The following is a 19,108-nucleotide window of genomic DNA, read 5'->3' as shown; positions in this document are numbered from 1 at the left end:
GTGTTGTTTCCTGTTACCTGTCTCCATACACCGAAGACCTAGTGGGGTCCAGTTTCATGTCCAGATTAACTTATAATCCAACTGAAGTCAGTGTAAAACTGTAATGCCAGTTTTTATGTCTTAAACTTTGAAAAACTGCCCAGTATTTTTGACAGATATTTTTGAAGATCTCAAATTACTGATTCACGTGATCTGTACATGAGACAACATTAGATATGAAGTCATAGCTTGGCACTGTCCAGGTGTATAGGATTAGTCTCTATATGAAACCTCTTTCAATGATTAAATGAGGTAGGTATTTTTGCTTTCAGGTGTCTGCATTTTAAATTTAATTGTTTGGGGACATATGGTATCTTTGTAATTTCACTGAATTGTTTCTGTTTTTGTGTTATTTGTTTATCATAACTGTATGAATTTGTGACAAACAAGCTGTATTATTAATGATGTATTTCTAGAGTAAGGAAGATGTAGGGATGGGGAAGGAGAATTGTGGTTGAAATGTACTGATGTATATCTAGAGGATTATGACGAGACAATTATTTAACATTCGTTAGTCTTTCTACTGAAACTCCAAATACATGTGACTGGGGTACTTTCTCAATTTTTTCTCAATTTTAGTTTTGAGTTAAAAAGAATTATGACAAATTGATTACAGTATTAAGAGTTTTTCACCAGGAGTGTGTTATCTGTTTAACAAGTCTCTTTTTGATAAATAAATTAAAATATTTTTCTGACCTTTGACCTTCCCATATATCCCTACAATTGTTTGTTGAAATAATAGCATGACATACATTTATAGCCTTATCAACAGTCATGTGACCTTTGATCTTCACTGAATAATATATATATATTCATTTGACCTCTGCAGGTGACCCTGCCCCTGGACCAGCCAACTACTTCCCCCATATTGGCAAGTCAGCACCACAGTACTCCATTGTAGGCAAGCACCGCGCTAACAATGAAGGTTAGTCATCTCGTCTTTGACTCGTCCATCCCAGTTCTGTGTCCATCAAGGTGTTTACTTACCTCTCTCTCAATCTTGCTGTTTTTCTCTTTTCCATTCCATTCTCAAAAAATCTGCTCTTCCTTAACCTTTTAATCTGAATTCTGTGACCCATCCATCCCAGTTCTGTGACCCATCCATCCTAATGCTGTGACCCATCCATCCCCATTCTGTGACCCATCCATCCGTATTCTGTGACCCATCCATCCCCATTCTGTGACCCATCCATCCCAGTTCTGTGACCCACCCATCCCAGTTCTGTGACCCATCCATCCCAGTTCTGTGACCCATCCATCCCAGTTCTGTTTCCCATTCATCCTAATGCTGTGACCCATCCATCCGTATTCTGTGACCCATCCATCCGTATTCTGTAACCTATCCATCCCTATTCTGTGATCTGTCCATCCAAATTTTATGACCCATCATTCCTAATTCTGTGACCCATCCATCCGTATTCTGTGATCTGTCCATCCAAATTTTATGACCCATCCATTCTAATTCTATGACCTATTCATCCGCATTCTGTGACCCATCCATCCGCATTCTGTGACCCATCCATCCCAGTTCTGTGTTCATCAAGTTGTTTACTGACCTCTTTCTGTATCTAACCATTAATACTTTAATAGCTTATTGATTCCTGGAATATCTAATGAGTACCAGCAATATCAGAGAAAATAATCCACTCACAAAAATTAAGGATTTTACAGTTTATGTTATAGTAATGTACAGTGTACTTCAAAATTGTAACCTAGCATGGTCCACAATGATGTCACTATCAGAAATCAAACTCACATTTGACAATGTGCTTCACTCGGAGCAGGAAATGACATCACTGTTGAGATTTTCTGACAGTTGATGATGTTTTTACTTTAATCAATTTATTGTGTGTCAAAACTGTTGTATATTTTTTGTCTTTTTTATTGTCCTTTCGTCCTTTATTAACAACTTGTGTGGTATTTACAGTAGGTAAAGGGTTACCAGGGCCCTCTGACTATATAACTACAGGAGATTTGATCTGGAAGAAGAAAAACTCCACACTCAAAAGTCGGGGCAAAAGTTTCTTTGATGAGGAAGCTGCCAAAAGTTGTACTGTGATTGGACCTGCTAAATATAATGTGGAACACAAACTCGGCAAAGAGGGGCCAAAATACAGCATTGCCCACAAACAGCCTGCCGTGATTTATACCGGGCCACCAAACTGTAGTGTGCAACCTGCAGACACACACGGTAAAGTATCCAGAACATCTCCTGTGATAATTTGACAATAACTTATAAAGTTGATGTCTTACCTTGCTGACAAACATGTTATGATGAAATCAGTAAAATATATGTGTGCATGAAAAAAATTCCAAATTCACCTTTATGGAAGTTTCAATAGGAAATGATTATATATATGAAATCACAAAATAAAACTAATGTAAAGTATGTACATTAGACTCGAGTGTGTCTAAATCATCTGCCTGGTCACTGGTAAAATTATTTCATTTATTTGATCAAACATATTAATGTAGAAATCAGTGTCATCAATTTTGGATAAAGTAAACTGAGAATAAATCTGTTCCATTATAGTTTTCTGTGTTAATTTTGTTCAGGGTTTCAAACTCCTGGCCCCAACTACCGTCCAAACTCAAGCTACTGGAAACGAGGCCACGAAAAATCCTTTGGTTCAGCCAGAAATATCAGCTACACTGAAGGACCAGGTATCGTATGTTACAATGTGTAGCTCCATGATACCACCTCCAGGTATCAATTACATATCAATGGCCACATCCAAAAGTTGTTTGGTAAATTCAAATGAGCCCTCTGAGAAAATAATCTTTGATAAAAAATTAAAATATTTTTACAGCAAAGATGCGTCTTTAATTGTTCAATTTGAGAATTAAAATCCCTTATATATCAAAAAGAACTTAATCAAATGCTTTGTTTTTCCTTTAATATTTTTGTAGTCATTGATCAAACAAGATCATAGAAGCAGATTACCAAATGTATGTGCTCATCCCCTCTAATTTATGTTTGGAACTCTTTTGTGGAGGAGACCAATAAGTTTGGTATGATTTATAAATGACAGGTCCAGGGGACTACTACATAAAGGATCCCCCTTCTGGAGCCTCCTATTCCTTTGGATCCAAACTCCCACCAACTCCCAGTGTTAAGAGAGGTAAGTTATTGTCACTGTCAAAATGGAAAGGTAAAGGAAGTCAGAATATTATCAACTCTCTAATGATAGATATTTTCAAATTAAATTTCTAAATTTTATATACAAATTTGATAAATGCATGAATTTTTTTCCTAATTTGGCAACTTTAAATGAACTTAAATTTAAAGATATAATTGATTTTTAGGCTTATTGTAGAGCTCCATTTCATGAATATTAATTGATTTAAGCTTTTCTGACAATGATAATTATTGTAATTTTCAGCTGTGGTACATCTTCAATTTGGCATTTTACTTCATTATGTAATTCTAAAGTCCCCCAAGAATTCTATTTGGCAGTAAATAGTTAAGTTGCCTCTCTTCAGGTACATATCTCAGCTAGCAGCTTCAATGTCTTGGCAAGCACCACAGCTGTTATAGCCCCTTAGCCCATATTACCATAATGTAATAAACTCAATATACCTCTGCGTGATTTGTTCATAAATTGTTTTTATTTGTCCCTCAGGGGACAAAGTTACCTTTATAATGGGATTCCTGATAAAAAATATTGACAGATTTTCTTTTTCTCATCAGCAACCTTTACAGAGAGTCCAGGCCCAGGAACATATAATCTTGGAACCACCATCGGTAAAGCCACATCTGTGACCATCTCCGGGAAGGCAAAGGAAATTGTCCACGGAGGTATGCAGATCTCTAGTATATATCGGCATGTATGAATATCGTCTTTGTGAATGAAAAATCATAATGGTTACTATAATTTATTGTCATGGTGACATACACAATGTTGTGGTTACTAACATATTGTCATGGGTACTAATGTATTATGGTTACTAAAATGTTGTAATGGTGACTACAATATGGGACAAATATATTGTCATGATGACTAACATGATAAGGTGACTAAAATATTGTCATGGTGACCTGCACCTTGTCATGGTGACTTACGTATTTTTAATTCATAATAATTTTAATTCATGTATACTGAAAGTAGGTTACTGTGACATATTTGGAGCAAATAGTATGTTGTAAAATCAACACGAAACTTTTAAGCTTCTGGAAGTCCAATATAGTCACTTATGATACAAATATGATGGGAAGGCTTGTGAAGACATTTCTTACGTGCAGGTGGGTCTTCGTGTGTTCTAATGTGTTGCTATGCTACAGTACTTCAGCACCCCTCTTAAACTAATCTGTTAATGTTACCATGGTGACTCATGTGTTGCTATGCTACAGTACTTCAGCACCCCTCTTAAACTAATCTGTTAATGTTACCATGGTGACTCATGTGTTGCTATGCTACAGTACTTCAGCACCCCTCTTAAACTAATCTGTTAATGTTACCATGGTGACTCATGTGTTGCTATGCTACAGTATTTCAGTACCCCTCTTAAGCTAATCTGTTAATGTTACCATGGTGATCCATGTGTTGCTATGCTACAGTACTTCAGCACCCCTCTTAAACTAATCTGTTAATGTTACCATGGTTACTCATGTGTTACTATGCAACAGTATTTCAGGGGCTTCTTCACTAATTTGTTAATGTTACCATGGTAAAAAACTCATGTGTTGCTATGCTACAGTATTTCAGAGCCCATCTCCTGCCACCTACTACTTGCGCAACTCTATGAAATTTAACAAAAAGCCGATAACTCTGGCGTGTCGTTGGATTGACCCTGAAGGTGAGTGTGTTTTTTTTATATCAATCTCTCTTTTCTTGATAATGGAGCAAAAATTCTGTCATTTTCATTTCAAATTATTTCAGATTAAATTCAACATTTTCAAGGATGTCCATTGATAGAACATCAACCCAACGTTCCTTCGACCCAAAATCTGCCTATAATGGTGGTACTAGACCTAGGGTATTTGAAAATACTCCAGGACCAAATGCTTACAATATTCAGACCACAGTAGGAACGTCTATAGCTGTCAGTCTCACAGGAGACCGCAAGAAGACCTATACCCCAATAAAAAAAGGGTCAACATTTCTGGTTCCACGGGTTCTGGATGTTACTCCCGGTCCAAACACCTACAACCTTCAAGATAATAAAGGGCTCGGTAAGACTGGATTCGCTGTCAGCTTAAAGGGATTCCGTGTAGATCCCTTCAAACCAAATGTTGATCCACTTGATGTGAATCCACATCACCATGGATTTTGGGAGGCTAAGAATGCATTCAAGTATGCACCCACACCACAAAAGCCCCCAAAGGAAGGTTTTACATTAAAGGGTAGTAGAAGGCATCCCTTTAATGAAGCTAAGGGCACAAATGCTATTTTCCTGTTGCCGCAGTTGGTAAACTCCAACCCTGGACCTGGTGCATATGACATTGCTCCACTTTGGGGACGACGTGCTATAGAAACAGCTTTACTGGGAAAATCCAAGGTTTTTAAAACAAATCAAAGACCATTTATATCTAATGAAATGTTTGAGAAAGTGCACCTTGCAGATGACTTGGAACCGAGGAGACCTGACGCTGCTAAAAGTCGTCCACGTCGTCAAGGTTACATTCCTTCAAAAATAGAGGATATTTACGCAAAGAGTGTAGACAAATTAAAGCAATCCAATCAGCCTGGGGTGGCCCTCAAGGGCAGACGACTCCATTCATTATTTGGAGGTAAAACAAATGATATTAACAATTGCTAGCGGATTCACCCTGCATGTGCTTACTGAAGCTGGTTTTGATTTGTGGGTCTGATTAATACGTACACCACTTCACCAAGCTGGATTTAATAGGTTTACCATTTGAGCTACATATATAAACACAGGCTAATACTGGGCACTCATGTAACCGATCATTTCACCAGGTATTTGCTAACTGTATAATACAGTGACTATATATCCATATCTACTCGAACATTCAAATATTGATACCAATGCATCTACCAACAAAAGTCTGAAGGTCTAATTTTTTATTTCTTTTCTCTGACTTCAGTTATCTCCCTGGGTTTGAAGCAAAGCATATCATGTCATGAAGATTACTTGTGTTTAAAATGATCACTTATTTATAATATTGTGTGCTTTGATAGTTACTCACTTTCAGTTATTTTAACATACAACATTCACAGCATGATTGACTGACATTTTTGTGTCAATTTAAGAAGGTCTGGTATTTTTGTATAGAAAATCATGAAATACCCAGCAGTGAACTTGCTCATATCTAATGTTTGACAATGATTGCATGATTATCATTGAGATTTAACTTGTCATGTTTTAAGATAATGTTGAACATAAAAACAAGGAGAGTATATTCTTTTACCCAGCTTAGGTTGACTGATAGGAAATAGTCCTGGCTTTAGTTGTCAGGACTGATAGGAAATAGTCCTGGCTTTAGTCCTGGCTTTAGTTGACAGGACTGATAGGAAATAGTCCTGGCTTTAGTTGACAGGACTGATAGGAAATAGTCCTGGCTTTAGTTGACAGGACTGATAGGAAATAGTCCTGGCTTTAGTCGTCAGGACTGATAGGAAATAGTCCTGGCTTTAGTTGACAGGACTGATAGGAAATAGTCCTGGCTTTAGTCGTCAGGACTGATAGGAAATAGTCCTGGCTTTAGTTGTCAGGACTGATAGGAAATAGTCCAGGCTTTAGTTGTCAGGACTGATAGGAAATAGTCCTGGCTTTGGCTTTAGTCGTCACGACTGATAGGAAGCAGTCCAGACTTTAGTTGTAAGAACACAAAGGAAAGATTCCTGGCTTCAGACTCCTTGGAGAAGTCTAACAGGGAGATAAAATATTTTTGTTGATTCTGAAGCTTTGAGCTTGTGAACCAATATAGTTATAATTTTTAGCATAAGGCACAAGATACAAACAGAATCATCTTTCAATACTGAGACTGTATATAGTAAGTCAGGTTTCAGGCATAAAATGTATGATATTGTCCTGGATTATTGACGACATTATTGATAATTGTAGCCTGGTCCTTTCTCTATATAAATATTTATCTGTAAAAATGTTTAAATGACTGATACACTGTCGATGTACGGCATTATCTCTTTTTCAAACACCAGATATCTTTTGTTTTTATGTGTTATTTTCTTGTTACAGAGCCAACAACTCCTGGACCTGCAGACTACTCTCTGTCCAAAAAAAATATGAAAAATAACCCTGTATATACAAATAGACAGAGGACCAAGCCTTCCTTCCCTGACTCTCTCCACTACACGTCTAAAGGTAAATAGACACAGAAACATGCCTTCTGTCTCCCAACTCTCTCCACTACACGTCTAAAGGTAAATAGACACAGAAACATGCCTTCTGTCTCCAACTCTCTCCACTACACGTCTAAAGGTAAATAGACACAGAAACATGTCTTCTGTCTCCAACTCTCTCCACTACACGTCTAAAGGTAAATAGACACAGAAACATGCCTTCTGTCTCCAACTCTCTCCACTACACATCTAAAGGTAAATAGACACAGAAACATGCCTTCTGTCTCCAGCTCTCTCCACTACACGTCTAAAGGTAAATAGACACAGAAACATGCCTTCTGTCTCCAACTCTCTCCACTACACATCTAAAGGTAAATAGACACAGAAACATGCCTTCTGTCTCCAGCTCTCTCCACTACACGTCTAAAGGTAAATAGACACAGAAACATGCCTTCTGTCTCCAACTCTCTCCACTACACATCTAAAGGTAAATAGACACAGAAACATGCCTTCTGTCTCCAGCTCTCTCCACTACACGTCTAAAGGTAAATAGACACAGAAACATGTCTTCTGTCTCCAACTCTCTCCACTACACGTCTAAAGGTAAATAGACACAGAAACATGCCTTCTGTCTCCAGCTCTCTCCACTACACGTCTAAAGGTAAATAGACACAGAAACATGCCTTCTGTCTCCAACTCTCTCCACTACACATCTAAAGGTAAATAGACACAGAAACATGCCTTCTGTCTCCAGCTCTCTCCACTACACGTCTAAAGGTAAATAGACACAGAAACATGTCTTCTGTCTCCAACTCTCTCCACTACACATCTAAAGGTAAATAGACACAGAAACATGCCTTCCTTCCCTTAAGCCTAAAACATCACCATTAAGCCTATTCCTACATACACGTCATCACCTTATAACACCACCGTTAACCTATTCCTACATACAAGTCATCACCTATAACACCACCATTAACCTATTCCTACATCCAAGTCATCACCCTATAACACCACTGTTAACCTATTCCTACATACAAGTCATCACCCTATAACACCACTGTTAACCTATTCCTACATACAAGTCATCACCCTATAACACCACTGTTAACTTATTCCTACATACAAGTCATCACCCTATAACAGTGCAGTTTTTAGCCAATGTAAAGTTAAAAAAATCACTCTTAAGTGTAAGATGATCATGGTGCTAGGGTGGTGATATATCATTGTATGTTCTGATGTTTTTCATTACAAATTACTGGTTACAGACTACAGTCAGGGTCAAATGTTACACATTGACAAATTACTGTTGTAAGTTACAGACTACAGTCAGGGGTAAATTGATAAACATGGAAAAATTACTGTTGTAAGTTACATACTACAGTCAGGGTTTGTATGTTACATTGACAAATTACTGTTGTAAGTTACGGACTACAGTCAGGGTCAAATGTTACACATTGACAAATTACTGTTGTCAGTTACGGACTACAGTCAGGGTCAAATGTTACACATTGACAAATTACTGTTGTAAGTTACAGACTACAGTCAGGGATTGTATGTTACACATTGACAAATTACTGTTGTAAGTTACAGACTACAGTCAGGGATTGTATGTTACACATTGACAAATTACTGTTGTAAGTTACACTACAGTTTGTATGTTACACATTGACAAATTACTGTTGTAAGTTACAGACTACAGTCAGGGATTGTATGTTACACATTGACAAATTACTGTTGTCAGTTACAGACTACAGTCAGGGATTGTATGTTACACATTGACAAATTACTGTTGTAAGTTACAGACTACAGTCAGGGTCAAATGTTACACATTGACAAATTACTGTTGTAAGTTACGGACTACAGTCAGGGTCAAATGTTACACATTGACAAATTACTGTTGTCAGTTACAGACTACAGTCAGGGATTGTATGTTACACATTGACAAATTACTGTTGTCAGTTACAGACTACAGTCAGGGATTGTATGTTACACATTGACAAATTACTGTTGTAAGTTACAGACTACAGTCAGGATCAAATGTTACACATTGACAAATTACTGTTGTCAGTTACTGACTACAGTCAGGGATTGAATGTTACACATTGACAAATTACTGTTGTCAGTTACAGACTACAGTCAGGGATTGTATGTTACACATTGACAAATTACTGTTGTAAGTTACAGACTACAGTCAGGGTCAAATGTTACACATTGACAAATTACTGTTGTAAGTTACAGACTACAGTCAGGGTCAAATGTTACACATTGACAAATTACTGTTGTACACATTGACAAATTACTGTTGTAAGTTACGGACTACAGTCAGGGTCAAATGTTACACATTGACAAATTACTGTTGTAAGTTACGGACTACAGTCAGGGTCAAATGTTACACATTGACAAATTACTGTTGTAAGTTACAGACACATTGACAGTCAGGGATCAAATGTATGTTACACATTGACAAATTACTGTTGTAAGTTACAGACTACAGTCAGTCAAATGTTACACATTGACAAATTACTGTTGTAAGTTACAGACTACAGTCAGGGATTGTATGTTACACATTGACAAATTACTGTTGTCAGTTACAGACTACAGTCAGGGATTGTATGTTACACATTGACAAATTACTGTTGTCAGTTACAGACTACAGTCAGGGACAAAATTTACACATTGACAAATTACTGTTGTCAGTTACAGACTACAGTCAGGGATTGTATGTTACACATTGACAAATTACTGTTGTAAGTTACAGACTACAGTCAGGGTCAAATGTTACACATTGACAAATTACTGTTGTCAGTTACAGACTACAGTCAGGGATTGTATGTTACACATTGACAAATTACTGTTGTAAGTTACAGACTACAGTCAGGGATGGTATGTTACACATTGACAAATTACTGTTGTAAGTTACAGACTACAGTCAGGGTTACACATTGATGTTACACATTGACAAATTACTGTTGTAAGTTACGGTATACACTCATGGTTTTTATGTTACACATTGACAAATTACTGTTGTAAGTTACGGACTACAGTCAGGGATTGTATGTTACACATTGACAAATTACTGTTGTCAGTTACAGGTCACTACACATTGTTACTGTTGTCAGGGATTGTTGTATGTTACACATTGACAAATTACTGTTGTCAGTTACACTACAGTCAGGGTCAAATGTTACACATTGACAAATTACTGTTGTCAGTTACAGACTACAGTCAGGGAATGTTACACATTGACAAATTACTGTTGTCAGTTACAGACTACAGTCAGGGATACAGTCAGGGTAAATGTTACACATTGACAAATTACTGTTGTAACAAATTACTGTTACAGACTACAGTCAGGGATTGTATGTTACACATTGACAAATTACTGTTGTCAGTTACAGACTACAGTCAGGGATTGTATGTTACACATTGACAAATTACTGTTGTCAGTTACAGACTACAGTCAGGGATTGTATGTTACACATTGACAAATTACTGTTGTAAGTTACAGACTACAGTCAGGGATTGTATGTTACACATTGACAAATTACTGTTGTCAGTTACAGACAAATTACTGTTGTAAGTTACAGACTACAGTCAGGGATTGTATGTTACACATTGACAAATTACTGTTGTCAGTTACAGACTACAGTCAGGGTGTTACACAATGTTACACATTGACAAATTACTGTTGTCAGTTACAGACTACAGTCAGGGATTGTATGTTACACATTGACAAATTACTGTTGTAAGTTACAGACTACAGTCAGGGATTGTATGTTACACATTGACAAATTACTGTTGTCAGTTACAGACTACAGTCAGGGATTGTATGTTACACATTGACAAATTACTGTTGTCAGTTACAGACTACAGTCAGGGTCAAATGTTACACATTGACAAATTACTGTTGTCAGTTACAGACTACAGTCAGGGTCAAATGTTACACATTGACAAATTACTGTTGTCAGTTACGGACTACAGTCAGGGTCAAATGTTACACATTGACAAATTACTGTTGTCAGTTACAGACTACAGTCAGGGATTGTATGTTACACATTGACAAATTACTGTTGTAAGTTACAGACTACAGTCAGGGTCACACATTGACAAATTACTGTTGTAAGTTACAGGTCAGGGAATGTTACACATTGACAAATTACTGTTGTCAGTTACTGTTGTAACTACAGTCAGGGTCAAATGTTACACATTGACAAATTACTGTTGTAAGTTACACTACAGACTACACATTGACAAATTACTGTTGTAGTTACAGGTCAGGGATTGTATGTTACACATTGACAAATTACTGTTGTCAAGTTACACATTGACAAATTACTGACTAGTCAGGGTCAGACAAATTACTGTTGTCAGTTACAGACTACAGTCAGGGTTGTTACACATTGACAAATTACTGTTGTCAGTTACAGACTACAGTCAGGGTCAAATGTTACACATTGACAAATTACTGTTGTCAGTTACAGACTACAGTCAGGGATTGTATGTTACACATTGACAAATTACTGTTGTAAGTTACAGACTACAGTCAGGGATTGTATGTTACACATTGACAAATTACTGTTGTAAGTTACAGACTACAGTCAGGGTCAAATGTTACACATTGACAAATTACTGTTGTAAGTTACAGACTACAGTCAGGGATTGTATGTTACACATTGACAAATTACTGTTGTCAGTTACGGACTACAGTCAGGGATTGTATGTTACACATTGACAAATTACTGTTGTAAGTTACAGACTACAGTCAGGGATTGTATGTTACACATTGACAAATTACTGTTGTCAGTTACGGACTACAGTCAGGGTCAAATGTTACACATTGACAAATTACTGTTGTCAGTTACGGACTACAGTCAGGGTCAAATGTTACACATTGACAAATTACTGTTGTCAGTTACAGACTACAGTCAGGGATTGTATGTTACACATTGACAAATTACTGTTGTAAGTTACAGACTACAGTCAGGGTCAAATGTTACACATTGACAAATTACTGTTGTCAGTTACGGACTACAGCCAGGGGTCAAATGTTACACATTGACAAATTACTGTTGTAAGTTACGGACTACAGTCAGGGATTGTATGTTACACATTGACAAATTACTGTTGTCAGTTACGGACTACAGTCAGGGTCAAATGTTACACATTGACAAATTACTGTTGTAAGTTACAGACTACAGTCAGGGATTGTATGTTACACATTGACAAATTACTGTTGTCAGTTACGGACTACAGTCAGGGTCAAATGTTACACATTGACAAATTACTGTTGTCAGTTACAGACTACAGTCAGGGGTCAAATGTTACACATTGACAAATTACTGTTGTCAGTTACAGACTACAGTCAGGGATTGTATGTTACACATTGACAAATTACTGTTGTCAGTTACAGACTACAGTCAGGGATTGTATGTTAAACATTGACAAATTACTGTTGTCAGTTACGGACTACAGTCAGGGTCAATTGTATGTTACACATTGACAAATTACTGTTGTAAGTTACAGACTACAGTCAGGGATTGTATGTTACACATTGACAAATTACTGTTGTCAGTTACGGACTACAGTCAGGGATTGTATGTTACACATTGACAAATTACTGTTGTCAGTTACAGACTACAGTCAGGGATTGTATGTTACACATTGACAAATTACTGTTGTAAGTTACAGACAAATTACTGTTGTAAGTTACAGACTACAGTCAGGGATTGTATGTTACACATTGACAAATTACTGTTGTAAGTTACAGACTACAGTCAGGGATTGTATGTTACACATTGACAAATTACTGTTGTCAGTTACGAACAAATTACTGTTGTAAGTTACAGACTACAGTCAGGGTCAAATGTTACACATTGACAAATTACTGTTGTCAGTTACGGACTACAGTCAGGGTCAAATGTTACACATTGACAAATTACTATTGGGTCAAATGTTACACATTGACAAATTACTGTTGTCAGTTACAGACTACAGTCAGGGATTGTATGTTACACATTGACAAATTACTGTTGTCAGTTACAGACTACAGTCAGGGATTGTATGTTACACATTGACAAATTACTGTTGTCAGTTACAGACTACAGTCAGGGATCAACAAATGTTACACATTGACAAATTACTGTTGTAAGTTACAGACTACAGTCAGGGATTGTATGTTACACATTGACAAATTACTGTTGTAAGTTACAGACTACAGTCAGGGTCAAATGTTACACATTGACAAATTACTGTTGTAAGTTACAGACTACAGTCAGGGATTGTATGTTACACATTGACAAATTACTGTTGTAAGTTACAGACAAATTACTGTTGTAAGTTACAGACAAATTACTGTTGTAAGTTACAGACAAATTACTGTTGTAAGTTACAGACTACAGTCAGGGATTGTATGTTACACATTGACAAATTACTGTTGTCAGTTACGGACTACAGTCAGGGATTGTATGTTACACATTGACAAATTACTGTTGTCAGTTACAGACTACAGTCAGGGATTGTATGTTACACATTGACAAATTACTGTTGTAAGTTACAGACTACAGTCAGGGATTGTATGTTACACATTGACAAATTACTGTTGTCAGTTACGGACTACAGTCAGGGATTGTATGTTACACATTGACAAATTACTGTTGTCAGTTACGGACTACAGTCAGGGATTGTATGTTACACATTGACAAATTACTGTTGTAAGTTACAGACTACAGTCAGGGATCATGTTACACATTGACAAATTACTGTTGTCAGTTACGGACTACAGCCAGGGGTCAAATGTTACACATTGACAAATTACTGTTGTAAGTTACGGACTACAGTCAGGGTCAAATGTTACACATTGACAAATTACTGTTGTAAGTTACAGACTACAGTCAGGGATTGTATGTTACACATTGACAAATTACTGTTGTCAGTTACGGACTACAGTCAGGGATTGTATGTTACACATTGACAAATTACTGTTGTCAGTTACAGACTACAGTCAGGGATTGTATGTTACACATTGACAAATTACTGTTGTCAGTTACAGACTACAGTCAGGGAAATTGTATGTTACACATTGACAAATTACTGTTGTAAGTTACAGACTACAGTCAGGGATTGTATGTTACACATTGACAAATTACTGTTGTCAGTTACGGACTACAGTCAGGGATTGTATGTTACACATTGACAAATTACTGTTGTCAGTTACGGACAAATTACTGTTGTCAGTTACGGACTACAGTCAGGGATTGTATGTTACACATTGACAAATTACTGTTGTCAGTTACGGACTACAGTCAGGGATTGTATGTTACACATTGACAAATTACTGTTGTAAGTTACAGACTACAGTCAGGGTCAAATGTTACACATTGACAAATTACTGTTGTCAGTTACGGACTACAGTCAGGGATTGTATGTTACACATTGACAAATTACTGTTGTCAGTTACGGACAAATTACTGTTGTCAGTTACGGACTACAGTCAGGGATTGTATGTTACACATTGACAAATTACTGTTGTCAGTTACGGACTACAGTCAGGGATTGTATGTTACACATTGACAAATTACTGTTGTCAGTTACAGACTACAGTCAGGGATTGTATGTTACACATTGACAAATTACTGTTGTCAGTTACGGACTACAGTCAGGGATTGTATGTTACACATTGACAAATTACTGTTGTCAGTTACGGACTACAGTCAGGGTCAAATGTTACACATTGACAAATTACTGTTGTAAGTTACGGACTACAGTCAGGGATTGTATGTTACACATTGACAAATTACTGTTGTCAGTTACGGACTACAGTCAGGGATTGTATGTTACACATTGACAAATTACTGTTGTCAGTTACAGGTCAGGGATTGTATGTTACACATTGACAAATTAATGTTGAAAGTTACAGACTACAGTCAGGGATTGTATGTTACACATTGACAAATTACTGTTGTAAGTTACTGACTACAGTCAGGGACAAAATGTTACACATTGACAAATACAGTCAGGGGTTGTATGTTACACATTGACAAATTACTGTTGTCAGTTACAGACTACAGTCACATTGACAAATTACTGTTGTCAGTTACAGACTACAGTCAGGGATTGTATGTTACACATTGACAAATTACTGTTGTCAGTTACGGACTACAGTCAGGGATTGTATGTTACACATTGACAAATTACTGTTGTAAGTTACAGACTACAGTCAGGGATTGTATGTTACACATTGACAAATTACTGTTGTAAGTTACAGACTACAGTCAGGGATTGTATGTTACACATTGACAAATTACTGTTGTAAGTTACAGACTACAGTCAGGGATTGTATGTTACACATTGACAAATTACTGTTGTCAGTTACAGACTACAGTCAGGGATTGTATGTTACACATTGACAAATTACTGTTGTCAGTTACGGACTACAGTCAGGGATTGTATGTTACACATTGACAAATTACTGTTGTCAGTTACAGACTACAGTCAGGGTCAAATGTTACACATTGACAAATTACTGTTGTCAGTTACAGACTACAGTCAGGGTCAAATGTTACACATTGACAAATTACTGTTGTCAGTTACGGACTACAGTCAGGGATTGTATGTTACACATTGACAAATTACTGTTGTCAGTTACGGACTACAGTCAGGGATTGTATGTTACACATTGACAAATTACTGTTGTCAGTTACAGACTACAGTCAGGGATTGTATGTTACACATTGACAAATTACTGTTGTCAGTTACAGACTACAGTCAGGGATTGTATGTTACACATTGACAAATTACTGTTGTAAGTTACGGACTACAATTACTGTTGTAAGTTACAGACTACAGTCAGGGTCAAATGTTACACATTGACAAATTACTGTTGTAAGTTACACATTGACTTACTGTTGTCAGTTTGTATGTTACACATTGACAAATTACTGTTGTAAGTTACAGACTACAGTCAGGGATTGTATGTTACACATTGACAAATTACTGTTGTAAGTTACAGACTACAGTCAGGGATTGTATGTTACACATTGACAAATTACTGTTGTAAGTTACGGACTACAGTCAGGGATTGTATGTTACACATTGACAAATTACTGTTGTAAGTTACGATTATGTTACACAGTTAACAAATTACTGTTGTAGTTAACACAAATTGTATGTTACACATTGACAAATTATATTGTCTTACACTGACAAATTCAAAACATTGTTACTGTTGTAACTACATACAGACTACAGTCAGGGTCAAATGTTACACATTGACAAATTACTGTTGTCAGTTACGACTACAGTCAGGGATTGTATGTTAGTTTACTGTTGTAAGTTACAGACTACAGTCAGGGTCAAATGTTACACATAGTCAAATGTTACACATTGACAAATTACTGTTGTAAGTTACCAAAATAACCACTTCTACAGTCTCTTAGACTTGTTTTATCAATTTTTATGTAGAATAATTATATTGTTTACTCATCTGTACTTTAATTTGAATTCCAAATACTCTCCCTGTTTCTGTAAGGATGTCACTTTATGTAAGGGATTGTAGTAATACGTTTGAGTGTCTATAAGTATGTTGTCCCAGATAATCATGCGTACAAGATATTTCATAAACCAATTGACAGACTTTGTTCATGTTTACACCATATCATCACACCTGGCAGCTGGTTATGTTAGTTCTCGTTCACTTATCTTTATTTGATTGACAGATGAAAACCCCGCCCCTAACTCCTACAAAGCAGAGCAGAATGACACCGTTCCTGGTGGCCGCAAAGCACCCTCCTTCTCCATGGGCAAACGTTTTGAAGTTCCTGACAGTAAGTTTGGCATGATTGATATAATCATTTTTTTTTTAAATCTTGATGATGGATAACTTCCCCTGTTGTCTATATACAGATTAAAAACATCTTGTAAAATGATGATGAAAATTAGAATTGAAGGAAATTCTTGTTAAAAACTAAATATTGGAGAATTTGCTAATGCAAAAACCCAACCATTGTGTAGAAACTTTCATTTTCTTTCTGGCTGTGGACAAACCACGAAAATAAAATGCAACAAAAAAGATTTAATATATGATAATTATGTGTATTTTTAGTATATGAAGTATCACTAAGGGAAGCTTTTATTCTTGAATTGATGACCATACATTTAAACTACAAGATGATACTGGCAAAAATCTCCTATCATACAGTCTACAATTTTAAGATGGAGCCATACATTGATGTATGTGTAATTAAGAGGCACCAGCTAAGATTTCTCGTTTAAGAAAGAATAGCTATATATATGTGTATGAAATCATGAATAAACCTGTCACATTGAAGGTAAGGTGAGCCCAGGACCTGCTGCCTATACACCAAGTCTTGCAGACTCAACACCAAAATACACCATGACCAGTCGCCCTAAGAGCAACAGAAGTAAGCTTGGAAGATAGAATTTCTATACATTTCTTTGATTTTTATATCAAATCAGAAACACGTGATGTATCTGTGTGATATCAAGATGTCAACCTAGCGTTGTTAATGGGAAATCAAAACATCACAAGCTTGTTCAGGGACGAGATCGAACTGAATCATTGTTAATTTGTCTAGTGACAAGATATAGAAAGTCAGAGACAGACTTTATTTTCATTTTTCAAACCAATGGAAGGCATATTTTAACTTTATATTAACTTTATCCAAGGGAAAATAAAACAAATACTGGTAAATAAAAACAATGATAACTTTGAGACATAATCAATCTATTGATATCATCATTTCTCTACAGGGGGAGGTAACCCAGCTGCAAATGCTTACAAAGTACCATCAGCCTTTGGTCAGACAAGTGCGGCCACTTTCAAGAGTCGAGCCAGTCCTTACATCTATTCTGGCTTCCGCACCACGAAAATTACAGAGGAAGTACCTTCTGTTTAGGGAAAAGAACCCCGGTGCAGGGCAGACAACTCGTTACGTAGAGATGTAAACAGAACAACCATGGAGCAGTAGATTGTCTCACTGGAAAAGAACATACAATATTAATTTTTGTCAGAGAACAGTATTACTGATGTTTAAATTCATTTTCTTTATTTAGTGTTTAGTCATGATCAATGTTTTTGCTGATTCATCTGACAATGAACTCTACCAGTAGTACACATACATAGACTGGAATAAGCTTGCATGTGTTTCTCACAAATTGGTGACAGAAATCTAACACTAACGGCCAAAAATCTTACTTGAAAATTAATATTACGAGATTAGATTATTATACTGTCCCTAAACTTTAAATGGCAATTAAAATTGAAAAACAATAAAAAATTTAAGTACAGATAATATTTACACAGTATTTGGTTGGACTGAGCTTTGATTAAAGAAATGGGACATGTGCAAGAGAATATGATGAAAGTAGTTGTTTTAATTACTGATAAAGTTATCATATATGTTATTCAAAATATGCTGAATCAGTCGTGAATGTATAGCTGTATATATATACAATTGTACATATGTAAAAATTGTGATGATATTAATCGTATCTTTTAAGATTTATATATGTTTATATAGGTCAATTTTCAAATGCCTACAAATGTATCGTGAGAACAGGTTTTGTACATCAGAAATCTATTTATTTTGTAAATATTTTCTTATGAATTATGAGTAATTTTGTAATCTCTGAGTGAATGGGTTTTTTGGGGTTATTTATACGTACAGATATCTGGCATTCTTTGTTGGTGTTGATTATAAAGGTGGTTCTGTTTTCAATACAGGTGTATTTGCTACTACGTACTATTTGTGTGATAATCATGTTTTGTTATACAGAAATGGTCT

At 36.3% G+C, this 19,108-nt stretch overlaps 1 pseudogene; it reads left to right on the top strand.

Annotated features, from left to right (window-relative positions):
* Nucleotides 1-927: 927 nt before the first annotated feature.
* LOC132562677 (outer dense fiber protein 3-like) lies at nt 928-18,502 on the top strand (annotated as a pseudogene).
* Nucleotides 18,503-19,108: the final 606 nt, after the last annotated feature.

The sequence above is a fragment of the Ylistrum balloti genome, unplaced genomic scaffold, assembly GCF_031769215.1.
Source record: "Ylistrum balloti isolate Yb309-2 unplaced genomic scaffold, AGI_CSIRO_Ybal_v1 Utg371478, whole genome shotgun sequence".
NCBI lineage: Eukaryota > Metazoa > Mollusca > Bivalvia > Pectinida > Pectinidae > Ylistrum > Ylistrum balloti.
Note: the sequence above shows the minus strand (reverse complement) of the source record. Positions and strands in the feature narration are given on the sequence as shown.